At 44.5% G+C, this 17,338-nt stretch overlaps 1 long non-coding RNA gene across 3 annotated transcripts in view; it reads right to left on the bottom strand.

The window, feature by feature from the left end:
- Positions 1–15,320: 15,320 nt before the first annotated feature.
- The window catches only part of LOC139075980 (uncharacterized), a 294,470-nt gene continuing 292,452 nt past the window's right edge, over positions 15,321–17,338 (bottom strand). For all 3 annotated transcript variants that reach the window (XR_011527099.1, XR_011527097.1, XR_011527096.1), the window contains 2 exons: positions 16,865–17,046; positions 15,321–16,777 (listed from right to left, as the gene is read on the bottom strand). This is a non-coding gene — a long non-coding RNA (uncharacterized lncRNA). The remainder of the gene's footprint in view (positions 16,778–16,864; positions 17,047–17,338) is intronic.

Here is a 17,338-nt window from a genome sequence, read left to right as displayed (position 1 = left end):
TGCCACCTGCCTGGCCCCCTCCCCTTCTTTGCCTTCCCTGCCCTCCTCCTCCCTTGGCCTCACTGTTCCTCCTCAAGGACTTCCTTAATAAATCGCTTCACGTGAGTTCTTATCTCAGGATGTGCTTCAGAGGAAGGATCCCAATCTTAGACATTCCCTTTTGACCAAGAGACTGAATAATACAGAAACAAAACATACTGGAGAAAGCCATTGCCCCCTGAATTCTTACACATTTCCACCACAATCCTCCATTCATAGCTCAAGCTCCCTCCCACTGGTGTAAAATTAAACCACTCAGAATAAAAGCCCTACAAAAATGAAATAAAAAGATTTCTTTTTTTCTGGAACGTTTATATGAATAGACTTTTTGGAAGGGAAAGGACATTCTAATACACTTACAGAAACTACAATAATTAACTCTAAGAGGAAACTCAAGAGTTTCAAAGTCATGATTTTGGCAGAAAGAATTAAAACACATGGAATGAACATCAAAATTGTAATTTTCTAGAGTAGTTAGATGATTGTGTAAGTGTGCTGGGGGGGAGGAGAGTCACTTCCTAATTAGGAGACAACTTCTAAGAATCCCACACCATACTGACGAAGCATTTTTATGAAAAAGTCCAACCAGAATCAAGGGCATAGGCAGTGAAGACAATTTTTTGCTTTAAATTTTTTACTTAAGAGAATCACACTCAAGCAACTAAGAGTGCCACATTCTATCAGGAGCCTGTATGTGCCCAAGGTGAAGTTGGAGTCTACTCAGAGGGCATTGCAGGAGAGAGGAAGGAGGGCAGCCCCACCCGACATCACAGCCAACCAGCTCTCTGGCTGCCTCCTTGATAGGCCACGTAGCTTAGGTTGAGCTCTGCAGAAGCAGAGCCTGAGGCAGGGATTATGATTTAGTGAGGGAGGACCCTCAGGTGAAACTCACAGGTGAAGGAGGGATGAAGGATAAGGCAGATCAAATGTTTAAGTAACAACGTGGTTTTAGGTAAAGTATAGGCTTAACCAATCCCACGAGAGCTCTGGAAATTAAATTGCACCACAGTTGTCCTGCCTAGAAGCATGTGTGTTTGGGGGTCCGGGGGAAGGTGTTATTCCCTCGGTAACAGTCATTCATTGCCATGGGCTGCTTGGTGGGGGTGGAGGTGGGAGGTGCAATCATCCACCATCTCTGGTCTTGCAGCATCAGCCAAGGAGAGAACTTCTCTGGAGAAGGGGGCAGCTGTGAGCCATCAGCAACCAACATCCACAGCAGCTACAGCGGGGTGCCGGGTGGGGGGGGGGCGGGATTGCCAGCCTCATAAAGGGATGGGGGAGCAGCTGGAACATCTACCACACCAGGGTACCTCAAAACCTTGGTGTCCCAGAGGAAATACCACTGCAAGGTGACTCCCTAGGCTCTGCTGGCCTAAAGTGTGCCTCCGCATTCAGTATTTTTCCAGTAATTTTCTAAAGAGGGAAACCTAATCCTCAAATCATTCTACTCTATAATTACCCAATGCTGGCGCCCGACTGAGACAAAATGATTTTTTTTCTCTTTTGCGATTTAACATTTCAGCCTTTATTAAAAGATGTGTATCGCCTCCTCTCCGAATTCCCCATCCTCCCCAGGGACCCTCACCCAGGCTGCTGCATAGTCTGTAAAGTTTTGCTCTCAGAGGATGGCATCTTGCTCTGAAGAAGCCAGACATGCTGGATTAATGAAATCTGTTGTTCCCCAGCCCAGCCAAGAGACTAAGTCCCTAAAAGCAGAGATGAGCAGTGAGTCCAGGGTTTTGCCGTTTTGACACTGAGGAGATTTAGGAGGGTCCTTTCCTGCATTTCGAGATTTCTGTTAAGTATCAGAAATCATGGAGTTTGGTCCGGTGGGAGACTTTAGTCACAGGAGGTCTACTTGAGAGCTCCAACACCATGGCCATCTCCCATGACCAGAGAAAAACTGTGGATTTGTGTGTACACATCCAGCCTCACTGGAAGCCCCACAAGGGGTGCAAGGAGCCAATGTGGGAAATGGCACCATTGCAGGTGTGAGGCTGAGAGCCGGCCCAGTGGACAGTCTGCCTCAAGAGTCATTCTCTGAATTGACAGAAAGCCTCAAGCACACCTGGAAAGTTCAAGAAAAATGCCACATGGGACATCCTAACCAATTCAGAGGCCTTTTCAAACTAAAGAAGCACTCTCTGAAATGCTGCGTTTTGAATTGGCCGGCTGAGGAATCAGCCAGCGCTGACTTTGGAACAGAATGAAAGAGGGGTGCCTCCCTTTGTCATCCTTCCCCTACAAGACAATTGTGCCTAGTTCGCTCAGGTCTGAGTTTAAGAATTCACATCGCCGTCAGCCGCTGAGCTGGGCTGGAGCTCAAGGTGAGGACTGTGAAAGGGAGGCGAGGCGGGCGGTGACTTCTGTTTGAAATGAATTGTGTTGGAGAGCCTTTTGAAAAGCAAAAAATAGACCTAGTGATTGACCTAAAGCCATCCACAAAATGGGATCTGATCTCTGGCACAAAGAATAGAATAGAAACTCCCCAATATTGTAGCTATCTAGAGATGAAACAATTGTCTGCAGCTGAGAAGACTCTTTCTTCATTCACAATGCCAGTGCTGAGCTTCTTGCAGAATCCTGAACAGTATTATCTGTTTCTGGGCCTCAGATAGACAGATAGACACAGACAGAGATACAGACACAGACATAGATATAGATAGCTACCTACATATAGATAGAGAGAAACAGATTTTTTACTTTAATAGTCTTCTTTTCCTATGGCCATGGTGAGGACAAGACAGTTCACTCTACCATGAGAAGAATAATTGGCAACATTTTCTAAACACTTATTGGAGCACCACACAGTGTGATGACCGTCTCTGTGTATTATCTCATTAAATCCTCAAAGCACCACCATAAAGGAAAAGCTCTTAACTATTACCCCAGGGAAAAGCTAAGGAAACTGAGGCTCAGGACATTACTAAGCTTGCTCAGGGCCACACACCTGGGAAACAGGACTAAGGTATGAACCCTGCTCAGTCTGACCCCAGCCTGAGCACTCTTCCCCACCGTTTCATTTAATTAAAGAACAGTCCAGATCGTAGCTGTTGTTCAGCGGGGCATTTGGAAGGCGAAGCGAAGAGAGTCAGACCCTGCGTGCACTTTAACATTCGGGGCACCTGGTTTCTCTGAGAAGCGTCAGCCTGTCATCAGTGCTGCTCACAGCTTGAGGCGTATGGTGGTTGGTGAGCTGACAGAGCAGTCACACCTAGTCCTTCGTCCTTTGTAGCTAGTCAGCCACTAAATACAATGCATTCTCCTTTGAAATGACTCATAATCACCCTTCCTCACTATACTTTTTCCTCCATTTTGGGTTCAGCCTTCATCTCTTCCTATTTCCATCCCATTGACATTTTCCCCACTGGCTTTTCTGACTCAGCTCCCTCCCTCCGCATCCTGTCTGCCCGCTCACTGCCAGACCGGCTTCCACAAATAGTGCATCCAACATGCCACGCTGCCCTGTTCAAGCCCCTGGGACAGCTCTCCGTGCCCCACGGCCAATGCTCCTTGTCCGGCATTATAGTCCAGCCTCATCTCACAGAACCAGAGTCCACCCCGCATCTGTACCCCTTTTCGTCATCTGCCTGCCTCGCACATCTGGCCACCTTCACCTGTACGTTCCTCACCTCCCCACACTGTTACCTAAATCGCATCCAAATGTCAAGGTCAAGTTCAAGTCTCACTTTACCCATGAAGGTTGTACTCTGACTCAAAGCACCCAGGCCTCCACTTTTCTGTAGATAAGGGCACTGTTTCAGTTTGGATTACAGCCACAAGGAAATGCTCAGGTAAGAATCTGAATGCAAATAGATTATTTGGAAGCCATGGGAACCACTATAGGGGTGTGGAGAAGAGGACAGGGAGGGAAAGCAGCAAATAAAAGGTGCAGTATCAAGCCAGTTACCACTGTGGATGACTGGAGCTTAATCCTGTGGGGAATGGCGTAGCCAGGATGGGACACACCCCTCAACTATCCCACCCAAGGGGTAAGAGAGTTTGAGTATTGATGCGCCAACTGTCATCAGTCATTGCTAGAGAGCTGCTCCCAGGTGGCGTTAACTTCCCAGCACTCTCAGCCTATTAGCAAGGCCAGTGCTAGAAAAGAGCTCCAAGTGAGAGAAATGCAGATGCTGGAAGCTGGAAATCAGATGGTGTCCACTGAGATGGTTAGAGTGAGAGGACATGAGTGGGACTCTGCCAGCATCTGCTACCATAACCAGAGTTGGGGCCAGCCCGTGGCCGAGTGGTTAAGTTCACGTGCTCCACTTCAGCGGACCAGGGTTTCAGCAGTTTGGATCCTGGGTGCGGACATGGTACCACTCATCAGGCCATGCTGAGGTGGCATCCCACATAGCACAACCAGAAGGACCTACAGCTAGCATATACAACCATGTACTGGAAGCTTTGGGGAGACGAAGAAGAAAAAAAAAGAGAAAATTGGCAACAGATGTTAGTGCATGTGCCAATCCTTAAAAAAATAAAAGTAAAAATAACCAGAGAGGTTACCACCCAAACCAGGACACTTTGAAGAGTACTATTAATAATGATTCTGATAATAGGCAAAATTCAAGACCACCCTGGGCAAATTAGTATGCATGGTCTTAATTTGTAACTGTGGTTTGTTTGTTTTTTTGAGGAAGATTAGCCCTGAGCTAACATCTGCCACCAATCCTCTTTTTGCTGAGGAAGACTGGCCCTGAGCTAACATCTGTGCCCATCTTCCTCTACTTTATATGTGGGATGCCTGCCACAGCATGGCTTGAAAAGTGGTGTGTAGGTCCACGCCCGGGATCTGAACCGGTGCACTCCAGGCCACCAAAGCAGAACGTGCCAACTTAACCACTGTGCCATCAGGCTGGCCCTGTAACTGTGATTTTTTTATTTCTGTTTTCCCCAACTCCACCCAGATGGGATGAGCCTGTAGGTAACTTCTCTGTGGTCCAGTTACGTGTTCTTCACTGAAGCTAGCACAGTGCTTAAGGCACAGTAGATGTACAGAAAATAGTGGACAATTGGACCTGGGATGGAGGAGCCACCAAAAATTCAGAGTCGGTGCTTTACAAAGAGCACAGGCTTTGAAGTCAGACAGTCCTGAGTTGAAACCCAACCCCCACTGACGCACTGTTAAACCTTGGTGTAGATATGACACACTGCTGGACTCTTTCCTTATCTCTAAAGTCAGGATGATGATAATATCCGCCTTGCCGCACTGTTGAACATCAGAGATGACCGATAAAAAAGCACCGAGTATTTAGTAAATCGAACTACAGTCAATTGAACTTCAATTACGTTATTACTACACAAGCTAATAATAATATTATTGACATCATTTCTATCACTACCCCTCAGGCACTTACTCGCAACTGGTACTGTTTGTCTCATCTCAGCATTTTATTTTCTTCTCTGTGGATCATTTTGACAAAGCAGATGAATTGACCTTTCATGAAATGCACTTCCATTCATGGACACAAGAAAGCTGGAAGTGACTGGATGTTCTCTGAGTCAGGGGTGGATATGAATTTAGAAAGGGAAAAATAGTCACCAGCAAGGAGGTTGAGAGGACAAGATCTGGCATGAGTTATTCCCTGGACTGGCCAAAATCAGACTCTCCAGGTTAAGCTTGTTTCTTACAGTTTAAAAGGCTATGGATGAAGAGGAAAGCCAGAGAAGAAAGATGACTGGCTTCCCAAAGGAGAGTCTAACACCTCGGAAGTAAAGAGATCGGACTTAAGCTTCTGAGAGATGTCACTGGTTTATTGCCATCACTTTTGCTTTTAGTGTCCACTGGGAATATTCTCTTTGTAGTCACAGGAAAACAAGAAAAATAGAGTAGATAGAGAGAGGAACTTATAAACCCAATTATTCTCTCTCTGTAATTTGGAATCAATTACTTTTCAGTTTTCAATGAAGCTTAAGAATACCAGATTCACCTTATATTTAGAAATGAGCAGGAGATAAATATGAGGCAAAAATGGAAAGACATTCTTAGCCCATATAGCTCACTATCCACATGCCAGGGAGCATTATGAGTCCCCTAACTTATTTATTTTATCACTATAATATATGCACATACTAAAAAAAAGTTAAGAAATAATGATGCTAAAAATTTATAACGAAATACTGCAGTAACATGCATCACCCATCCCCACCCAAAAGCCTTATTCTCCAAAACAACTGATTTCAGTAAATTTAGATATTTCTTCTGGAATTTGCTCCCACATCTCTAAATAATTTGTGTGGAAGAAGTGGCTAGTTTCCCCATATCCATTCTCCTATCCTTCCGTAGAAATATATACCTCAATTTTTGGCTGAGCTAGTGATTTCCGAAATAAAAAATATATTTTCTAGCCCTCCTTTTAATTATATATAGTTGTGCAATTAAATCCTGGTCAACAGATGTAAGTAAAAGCATTACATGTAACTTTCAGGAACTTTCCTTAAAAGACATCTGAAACACGTCTTTTGACTACTTTAGTCTTCATTCTTTCTTCCTTCTCGATGGCTGGAATGCAGACATAACGGCTGGAACCTGAGCAGCCACACTGAACCATGAAATTATCTTGGGAATGGAAGCCTGTTCCACCAAAACAACAACAGAAGTGTAGAAGGCGTATGGAAGGAGACTGTGTTACTGAGGATTTTACGGAGCAAAGCTATGGCCCCAATTCTGAACTGTCTAGCTAATTTGAGTGAGAGGGAAAAAAACCTGCCCAGTTTAATTCATTGTTATTTTGTGTTTCTGTTTTTCACAGCTAACCAAAGCATATATTTTATTGCTATTTCTTCATTTGCCAGTTTCAGAAATTAACTACTAATGACCTATAATATCAGGTAAATGTTTAGCTTTTTTACAACCTTTGCCCCTCCACTTACACATCCTTCATCTCGTTATACTTCTATATAATATTACAGCTATGTAATTCCTATTACAGTTATATAATTCCTATTCACTGCCAAACATCCAGTAGTATACTCTTGATGTTTCCTTTCTTATACAACTTTTCATTTTATCTGGATTTAACAATTGCCTTATTTTTTCATTTACTTAGTTTTCTTTATAGCGATTGCTAGCTTTTCTACACCATCCAGCAGCCTCTCAATTCATTTTTCCACACAAGGAAATGTATCTGATGATTTATAAGTTGTACTTCTACTTTTTGGACTCTCCCCACTAGAGCCTTTGTCATTCCACCCTCTAGGTCTCCCGCACGGCTGTCATCCCAGGGCTTCCCTTCATTCTCATCCACGGGCTTTTCTCTGCTCCACTCCTGTGCGGGATTCTCAGTTTCCTCACTGTCGAGACTTCTACTTTTTTTATTTTATCATTTATTGTGGAGAACAGCTTCCAGTAACTTCCTAAGAAAGGATTCCTAAATGGCAAATACTATTTAACATCTGTTTGGTGGGATACAGGCACACAGATGGCCCCAGAATTTCTGCAGGCTTGCAGAGGACCCATCAGCAGACCTGGAAGAAGTGATGCTGGTAGAATATCACCTCCTTTCTCACCTTCAGGTACAACTGTGCTGCCGCAGAAGAATAGAACCAAGCCAGGACAACACTCTCTACATAATGGGCCTTTCCAGAAAGACGGAAAAGGCATTACTGACGTACCTGGATGCAAGAAAGCCAAGAACTCCAGATGCTCCTCTCACGAATGTTGCCTTTCAAAACTCTGACTTTAACGGTAACTCACTCCCCAAGGGCAAAGATGTTATGCGGCACATTTTCCACTCATCACCCGGAGAGAGAGAATAAGAAAGCAAATGCCCCAGAGTTCATTAGCTGTATAATTAACCACATTGCATTTTCAACTCAAGGTCCTGCAGCAATGCACAAGGAAATCAGCCGACAAAACAGCCCAGCAACAACGGGGCAGCCCTGTGAGCCCAGGAGACGGCGGGCCTCTGTACCTCTGAGACAGCCCGGCTTCATCCGCCCTTCCCCAGACTCCTCCTAGCTTTGATTTCAGACTGCCAGGGAGCTATGGTGCTGTGAAAACTCCAGCCCAGGTTTTGTGCCGTTTCTCGTGCAAGCTTGGATGGGTAGCTTAGAAAAATCTCTTCTGCTCCAGGTAGAAAACCAGCCATGATGAATTAGTTCAATACGCTTTCTTGTTTTTTCATTTAAAATTGTGTCTTGAGGTGTACTTGCTGAAGGCGAACACACATGGACCCGGAAAGCGGAGGGAGAGGCCATTTCCCACTACTTGGCTCTCCTCGACCCAGAAAATCAGGCTGGGGATTATTGCAGTGCAGCCTCGGCAGCATCAGCTCGTCTACCGAGAGGCCACTCCTTAATGGTTTACAAGTGTAACAAGGATTCCGGACTCAGGGAGTGACCCACTTGCTCCACGGCTAAGGACTGTGGGGGAGATGGTGGGAAGTTTTTGTGGCCTTTTGGGAGCCTTGCTGTCATTTCCCTGTTTTCAAAGGAGGGAAGAGCAAACAGTTCTTCCCTTTGGCTTTATCTCCTCCTTCTATTTCTCTTGTGCTCCCTTCGAAGCTGGGGACTGCTCATGTGCTAAGCCAAAATTCTCCCAAATGTATATGTTCCCCTGGAAGCTGAAGCAATGTTTCTTGAAAATATAACAACGTGATTGTGAAATACCTGTGAAAAAGATGGGCTTGACCTAAGCCATCTTCACTGTAGGGGCTTTTAGGTCTTCAATTTGTTAATTTAGGATAACACTTCAAGACCAGACTACTGAAAGAGGCATTTCTGAAACTTAATTTGACCACAGAACCTTTTATTTGGGGAGGGGGAGGAGGTATGAATGTTTCCTTATATTTCACAGACCCTTGGACCGGGGAGTGTAGTTTATAGGTAACGAAAGGAAACGCAGGCAGAGCTGGCCTGCAAGCCTCCAGCCCTGGTGGCATATTTCTGAACCAGAGCGATGCAGGCTTTGGGGAGACCAAGGAACCAGAATTTGAACATTTCCTTCACCACATCCTGGCTCTTTTACCTCTGTCGACTTCCTTAACCTCTGTGAGATCCATTTCCCCATTTGTGAAATGGGCACAGTGATACCTACTTTTTAAAGAGATATTTAGAAAAGATTGAATAAGATGCTGTCCGTAAAGCCCCCACCAGCGCCTCCCCCTAAGGGGGCACCAGCAAGACTTATTAGCCCTTCTGTTTTCTTTTAACTTCTCCTTTCCTCCCCACATCCACCTCATTTCAGCCAAGACTTCAGTGTTACCTGCCCGCTGGCTGATGTCTGAAATGCCTTTCCAGAATGAGCGAGATAGGCATGACGGTGCTTAGGTAAATCAGGAATTAACTAAAGCGGGGATTCTCAAACATGGAGGCAGCAAAACTATTTGGAAAGAATGTTTTTAAAAAATACTACCTTAAAAAAAATATCCACACCTGAAGATTCTCATTTAGGAGATTGAGGGTGAGGCTCTGACTTCTATAATTTTAGCAAAATCTCTAGGGAATTAATTATGACGCAAACAACAGTTTGGTGGTCATAAGGTTTGAAATATGTATCTGTTTATCTGTGTCTATCTAGATCCAGGTCTGGATACTGTCAGCCGCTTCTGGGAGAGCAAGTTGTGGGGAATGGAGAAAGTTAGGGCCCCGGTGATGGAGAAATGGAGCCAGAGCGGGAAGCAGACAGACTCAGAACAGAAGCTTTAAGGACAATCTCTCTCGAGTTCCCATTTCTCCTGAAAATGTACCCAGGATGGTGGTCAGGAAGTGGAGAAAATATTAATGTGACCCAGGATGAGTGCAACTGGGAGGCCTTTGAGAGCCGTGGCAGGCCCGTCAGGCAGCTGTGCACTTGGGCTTCGTAAGCAGCCTCTTCTTGGCCCCAAAGTCACTCCTAGCTCTGCCAGTGCCTTTAGCTATAACAATTACAAAAGCCTGATGCCATGGTCCACGGTCCCTTCATTTTTAGGAGTTTTAGGAATCTGGGAAAACCTAGATACTGACCTACCTATAACCCCAAGGTCCTTAATGATCGGGTTGAATACTTCCCTCTCCTGGTATCTCGGGAAGTTTCACGTCTCACTCCCCTCTTATGATTGGAACCACCAAATCACCCTCCTATTTTGCTAATCCAAAATTGGGATGCCACTGCCAGTGAGAATGGTCTGGGAAACAAGGAGTAGAGCACAGAATGAGAAGCAAAGGGAGCAAAAAGTAAATGTTTGCCCCTGAACTTCAGGGTTCCTGTGAGGTTTAATAACTGACATAGTGTCCAACAGGGCCTGGCCCATAGTCTGGGGTTCCATCGGGGAAAACCATAGATATTTTTGGATATCAGACTGTGGACATCTTCAGTGCAGGAAGTCATGTCTTTTCCTTCTGTCTCCCAAGTAGGCCCAGGGCCTAGCAGACAGTAAGAACTCAATAAGTTTTAGCTGGCTGACTGGATAGCTGATCAGATTCTAGTATCAACCATCAAGTCAGCAAGTTTTTATGACATATTTACTGTGTGGCCACACCATGGTGGCCTCTCTGTTGGAGTAGTGGTTCAAAAGAGGCAATAGATTTCATCCCAGCCTTAGGCATTTACAATTTTGTCTGGCAGGAAAGGCTTACATGCACACACACACACACGCTGCACTCTGAATACTCCCAACAGCATACCATCAAATGGAAAGTTGCGACACGAAGACGCGTTATGGTAATTTGGATTAGAGGGGAATTTGGGGTGGGCTGGGGTAGCCTCTTTAGGGAAGAAGGACTTTGTGAACCAGAGGAGAGAACACTGGCTTTAGGGTCAGGCCATCATAGGCCCAAATTTACCTTTAATTTCCTCTTTTGTCAAATGAGAATAATAGACTCGACTCACAGGGTTGTTGGGAGGATTGAAGGAATTAGAAGGTAGAGCAAGGTAATATCTTACAATTTTTTTTACATAAAGTTTCATTTTAGGTAGTGTGCCAGGCTGAATAATGGCCCCCAAAGATGCTCACATCCTAATCCTTGGAACTTATGAATATGTTACATTATACGGTAAAAAGGCTTTAAGGATGTAATTAAGTTAAGGATCTTGAGATGGGGAGACTATCTTGGGGTATCTAGGTGAGCCCAATATAATCACAGGGGTCTTTATAGGGGGGAGGCAGGAGGATCAGAGTCAGAGAAGACGTGAAGATAGAAACAGAGGTTGGAGGGTGCTGGGCCACAAACTCAGGAGTACAGAGAGCTTCCAGAAGCAGGAAAAGGCAAGGAAATGATTCTCCCCTACAGCCTCCAGAAGGAACACAGTCCTGCAGACACCATGACTTTAGCCCAATAAAAGCCATTTGGTACCTCTTACCTTCAGAACTGTAAGACAATAAATTATTTTAAGTCACTAAGTTCTGGCAGTTTGTTTTGGCAGCAATAAGAGACTAACACAGGTTGTTTTGGTTGACCCGTTGCTCTCCAGCCTGGAGGCTGAGACATCCAGGCTTCAGGAAGACAACAGAACTCAGGCGAGAGCGGAACATTAGATGGTTAGCTTTTGACATTCACAATAGACTCCCGAAATATATTCAGAGACAATAGCTGTGAAAGCTATGACTTTCATTTTGTAAGAGCTGAGATTTTTTGAGAGAGAAAGAGAAAAAAAAGTGATTGCTGGTTCCAAAGATCAAAAGCTTGTGAACTCAGAGGCTCAGAGGATGGAGGAAGGGGATGTGTCCTGAGAGAAGTTCAGCTGCCAGGCTGGGAGGAGATAAAAGCCTAGGGCATGACCTAGATGAACGTCTAAGAGGACGAGGTTACAGGTGGGATGTGGTCCTCCTGCCCCACGGGGAAAGTGGCAGGCAGATGTGTGTGGGATGCTGGAAAAGCCAGGGAGGATGAATTCAGGATGTGCCAGGGATAAAGGGGCTTCTACCCTAACTCACTTCAATAGTTCCCCCTGAGAACTCCTCATGGTGTGCCCCACACTCTGTAAAATGTGTAAAGTAGGAAGGCAAATGGAGGCTTGTAGATTTTAGGCAGCAAGAGCACCTGAGATCTCATTTGGGGTTCCCACAGCGATCTCTAATTCCTCCTGCCCCAGTGGAGGGACCCAGCAAAAGGCTGAGAGAATCCATGCATTGAGAGGGGCCTGGGGTCAGAAGGAGAAGGACGTCAAGCACACAGACATCGTGACTACGGCCCATGACTTGGTCCATGGACAGCAGTAAGGACAGCAAGGCTGTAGCAGGAAGTAAAGCATGCCCTCCACAAGCAACAGTGAGTGAGCTCAGAGGAGGCCAGTGAGGACAGCCAATGGAATACAGCCTCCCCTTGCAGCTGTGATGCTCTGTGCTTTCCTCTGTACGCAGTCAGCATCCTGGAGGGGAAGAGGGAAGAGAGAAAGGAGAAGCCCTAAGAAGAGAGACCAACCTTGATAGGGAATTTCAACTTTGAATGAACTAAATTTAAAGCCTGAATTGATCGAGTATCGATGCAAAAAGAAATTAAGTGTTAAGCCAGAAGAATCTGAGTTATCTTGATGTGACAAAAATTTCCTCCCACTGCAAAGAGCATTTGAGTTTGATTATAGAGAAATAAATTGAATTACACTGCTGTTCTTGAGAGCTGTGACTATGAATTTCAAGCCTGGTACATGGGTGTGAAGTTCTTGGCACACAGTACATGCTCAGTGATGCTCACCTTCCCTTCTGTGAATGAAGGAATTTGTCTAAAGAAAAATGAATGGGAAGAACATACTTTGTGGAAGGAACTAGAACCCAGCCTTAAAAGAAGTAGCAGGTATCTATTGTTTTTGCCTGCCCATTTTAAGGACCATTCTGCTGGTAATAGCAACCTGATTTTATTTTGGGGTACACCCCTTCCCTGTTCTCTCCTTGTGATTTGAGTAGGCTGACATCATCCCCAGCTCTGGGACTGGGCACATTACCTAGGCCTGTTCAGTCAGAATATTCTAGCCCTGTGTTCTCGGTAGTTAATTTAAGAAAAGAGAAAGCACCCAAGCTTCATCCCAGCTAGGAATTCCAAGGGCTTTTGTTGGCACCATTTGGAATAAGATTCAGTTTCTGCTAAGATCGGTAAACTCAAAAAAATAGTAAGAAAGCCTGGATTTCTGGTGTTAACTTTCCAGAAAAAAAAGGAGAGCCTACCTGAAATTAAAACCAATGCAAAGAAAAGAAGAATCGAGAGATGTAGAGAGAAAGACACCAGGAAGCATTATTTGCGCACCTGGATCTATTCATGCTTGAATCCTCTTTTGCTTAAGCAAATTATGTTTCTTTCACTAGCAAATATAGAAGCCTGAGTGAAACAAAGAGGTATGCACTTCCTGTGTTCTCTGGACAACAAAGAAATCAGCCCAGCTGGAGAGCAGAATCCAAAGTGAAAGATGATGTCAGAAAAGTCTGGACAGGTAGGGTAGCAAGTATCATGAAGGCTGTTGGATGCCAAGCTCAGCGGTTGATTTTGGTCCAATAAGCAATAGGCAGCCAGAGCAGGTTGAAGAAAGAAGTGACATAATGAAAAGATTATGTGGGGAAATTGGTCCAGGCAGCTACAAGGCAGGACTGATTAAAGTAGGGACTCTGAACTTGGGATTTATGTACCTAGGAGGGAAAAACTTAACAGCTTTATTTACACTAATCTTTGATTGGAATGCGGCGTTTTCTTCTATTTTTAATGTAAGCAACAGACTGCAATAGTATCAGCAGTTCTTGTATATTTGTCAGCACAGAAGTTATGGATATTTTCATATCCCCTTACAGTTGTTGCAGATATATAAAAATATCATTTACACGCATCACAGCTTTAAAATTATGGTTGTTCCTGAACCTGTCACTGCATCTTGTTGTCTGAGGTGTTAATAGAGAAGCACATTTGTGGCTATAGCATATGTTTGTGCATGGGGGCTTCTCTTTCAATAACTGTATTTCAGTATAATTGGTTTACTTGGTAAGCCGATGAATTTTATTTTGTGCATCTAAAATCATTATTTGGAGGAGCCCTTAAGTTGTGCCAATGGGACACTCAAAACAAATGCCACAAAAATTATTACAAAACCTTCATTAGAGGATGCAGAGGGTCTGGAAGCTGGAAGGCTGGTGAGGGGCTGTGACACAGTCCTGCCATGAGGCTGCAGGCTTCACGTCAGGAGGAAGCGTGGAAGGGAGGACATATCTCAGAAGCTTTGGACCAATTTCAGCTGCATCTAGAGGAGAGAATGAACCTGTGCAAGTCAGGCAGTAAAGAAAAATCTAAGAGAGCAAGGACTCCGTTTTCAACTCTCAATGAATGGCACAAAATGAGTACTCAGCAAATGACAAAATGATGAAGAAAACAAAAAATTTAGGACACAGAGCTGGTTTAAGGTCAGTTTTGCGACATATTCTAAGATAATAGTAGGACTTCACAAAGGAAATATTCCATAGGAAAATCAAAATCTCGCCCAGCGGCTCAGCTCAGAGGTCAGGGTGGGGCGGGTCTACTGGGAAGGCTTCTGTGTGGAGGTGAAAGGTATGGACATAAATGTGTCCTCCTGGGGACAGGGTGTGGAGGAAACTAAGGACCCGTGTCACTGGGGCTCGAGCTCTGGTTCCCTGGGATTCTCCCACCTTGCCTTCCTCTACATACCGGCTTTGTCCCTCTCAGGGAGCAGCATGACAACACTGACCGGAGCAATTCCCAGCTGGACACCCTCCCCCAGCATCAAGCAGAGAAAGAATTCAGCTCTTCTATCAGTCCCTGGGGAGAGGGCTCCTCCTTCCCCCAACATTCCCGGGTGCTCTGGGAACTCCGCTCAGACTGGCCTGGGTCAGGTGGCTCCTCTGAACCAGGGTGACAGCACATCCGTGTCTGTCTGGAAGAGTCCCCATCTACACTGTTGTCCCAGTGTAATCCTTAGTAGTGCCCCCTTTCACTCTCAAAAGCATTCCAGTTTGGATGACAAAGCATATGGCCACCCTTTCCTGAACACTCACTGTGCCAGGGAAGCAGAGAGGGGATTCACTGGGGCTGTGCCCACCCCTAGTCCTGGGATTTGGCCAGGAAAGGATTTCCCGGAACAAAATCAAGACAGATACCAGAAAAGAAGGTGGAAGCTGGAACTAGACAGCAAAACCCAGAGATGTGCCCCTTAGCAGGGGTGGTGAAGTAGAATTGTTCCATTGGAAAAGAAATATTTACAGTAAGACAAAACTTAGAAAGCTAGTAAGGGATCACAAGTGAGAAATTTTGCTCAAGAGCTCAGAGGGGGTGCTTAAGAGAGGTGTCCAGCTCTTACTAAACTGTGAATGGTAGCCCTGATTTCTTTATCCTATGTCTCTCAGTAATCTTTAGTACAGCGCCTGGCAGTTTTTGAAATGTTTTAATTGAAAGCAAAATATCAGAGACTATTGGCCCTTAATACAGAGAATACTCTCCATAACCTAGGAAGACTGCCATTCTCAAAATCCATCGCTTTGGCTGGCAGTGTGCACAGTGTCATGTAAGATGGCGGGCAGCCCCTTCATTCCACCGTTATTCAGCTTCTCTGTGAAAGGTCCCATGAGGCTAACAGATGAGGAAGTCAGAGTTTCTGCCCTCGAACAGCCTGCACATTATCTGGTATAAACTTCACAGAAGATGGTGTACCAACATCTAACTCTTTTTGTCTATTTCTCACTTTAACCAAGCTCTCAAGCCACCATTTTGGACGAGGAAAGAAAAATCTTACTCTTTTCCAATCAAAATAACTCAGAATTTTCTGGATTTAAACTTGGTCAATTCAGGATTTAAATTTAGTCTGAGATCTCTATTCAAGCCTAGCTATATAATTTCGGGGCCTCTTTGCAAATGACAGTTCAGGGCCTCTTGTTCCAAATTATTGATAATTGCAAGACAGCGACAGCAGAGCATTAAATCAAGCACGAAGCCCTCTTGAGCGCAGACTGCACGCAGATCGCAGGCCAGGAAGCCAGGCCTGTCTCTTCCCTCTTTTCCTCCTCACACCCCATAAGATGGATCCTTTCAAATGTTTCCACTTTCCATCTGTCCAAGTTTAAAAGGACAGTGTGATATTTTTAATTCTAGATGATTACCCAGGTAGGAGACCTCTTCTGCTTCAGAATCTTCATTCAGCTCTTACGTTACATATCCCGTTCATTCCATCATTGCCCTTTGCTTATCACTCTGGGTTCTGTTTGTTTAGAGCTCCTTCTCAGTTATCTAACTCCTGTGGCACTTTCTCTGACTTATTGCAAATCCATAAATTTCATTCTTTCACCCTGGCAGGCGAATAATATCTTGGTTGCATATAAGATTCTTCAGGCACAGGTCTTTTTTCTTGGAAGTACACATAGACATTACTCCATTACTGTCTAATTTGCAGCGTTGCCAAAATACAGTTCAAGTGACAGTCTGATTCTTTTTTCCGTTTGTATTCTGACGTTTGTAGGATTTTCTCTTTGCCCTTTAGGTCCAGGAATTTCACCAGGATATCTTGAGATATTTGCCTTTCTCTTCGGTACTGCCTGGTACTCGGAACATTTGTACGCTGCAGACTGAGGGTTTCCTTTAGCCTAAATTCTCTCAGCAGCTCAGACAAATTTCTTTTTATTGTTTGTTTATAAATAAACTCTCCTTCCTCTGTTCTCTGCTCCTTCCGGGAGTGCTGCTGTTCATGTTAGTTCTCACGGCCCTGTATACACATTTGCTAACATTCTTTCTCCATGACTTCCTTCTCTTTGCGATTTTGCTCCAACTGTTGGCTCTTGCTCTTCCAGTTCGGGTCTCCACAGTCAGCATCCTCTTCCATTCATCTGCAAAACTTTCAGATTAAAAGATCATAGCTCTTATTTCAGAAAACGTTCTTTTCTTTGTGCTGTGGGCAAATCTCTTTTGGTGTTCTTCTTACCTTCTCACCTGAGTTCTTGAAAGTGTTTTCCAGCACCCTCATTTCCCTGGGGAGTCACCTGGACTAGCGCTCAGTTGTTCTCCTTTCTTGCTCTGGATTCCAGAGCTCTTTACCCTTGATTCAGGCCACCACTGGTCACCAAGAGCTGGCCAGTGCGTGCCAGCTGCTAAGAGGTACAGCATCTGTAGAGAAATGAAAAACAATAGTGAAACCAACTACAACCCAGTCTGCCTTTTCTTTTCACCATGCATGGGAATTTATACAATGTCAGGGATAAAATACGCCTCTTGCCCCAAAACCTTCTATGAGTCTAAGTTTTAAACAATTGCTGTGGCTACTAGTTGAGTTTTAATTTTACATATATAAATCTCAAATTAGTGCATTTTTATTACTTATATTTTTAGTGAGGTATAGTTGACATATAACATTATATTATGTTCAGGTGTACAACATAATGACTTGATACTTGTATAC

This window comes from Equus przewalskii, chromosome 15 (genome assembly GCF_037783145.1).
Source record: "Equus przewalskii isolate Varuska chromosome 15, EquPr2, whole genome shotgun sequence".
Classification (NCBI taxonomy): Eukaryota; Metazoa; Chordata; class Mammalia; order Perissodactyla; family Equidae; genus Equus; species Equus przewalskii.
The sequence above is the reverse complement of the archived record's forward strand: the minus strand, read 5'-3'. Positions and strand labels throughout refer to the sequence as shown.